Source organism: Solanum tuberosum, unplaced genomic scaffold (genome assembly GCF_000226075.1).
Source record: "Solanum tuberosum cultivar DM 1-3 516 R44 unplaced genomic scaffold, SolTub_3.0 scf00452, whole genome shotgun sequence".
NCBI lineage: Eukaryota > Viridiplantae > Streptophyta > Magnoliopsida > Solanales > Solanaceae > Solanum > Solanum tuberosum.
Window position 1 is genome coordinate 423612 of NW_006239375.1, and position 435 is coordinate 424046.

Sequence of the window (435 nt, forward strand, 5' to 3'; positions counted from 1 at the left end):
ATTATAACAATATCCAGCAGTATTGAAAGGATATAGTGATGCGAATTGGATCACCGGACAAATGAAGTGAAATCCACGAGTGGATATGTATTTACTCTTGGTAGAGGAGCAGTAGCTCTACAATGATCTCTGAGCTAGGTGCTCTAGATAAGGCCGGTGAATAAGTTGAAAGACTCCAAAATTTCTTGATATATATATTTTTTTGGCCCAAACCTTTGGCATCAGTATGCATACACTTTGATAGTCAAGATGCAATAGGTAGGGCATGGAGAATGATGTATAACGGAAAGTCTAGTCATATAGGACATAGACAAGATACCGTTAGAAAACTACTCTCTAGTGGAATTATCACAATTGACTATGTAAAGTCAAAGGATAATGTTTCGGATCCACTTAAAAAAAGGCCTAACTAGAGAGAGTTTAAAGATCATCTAA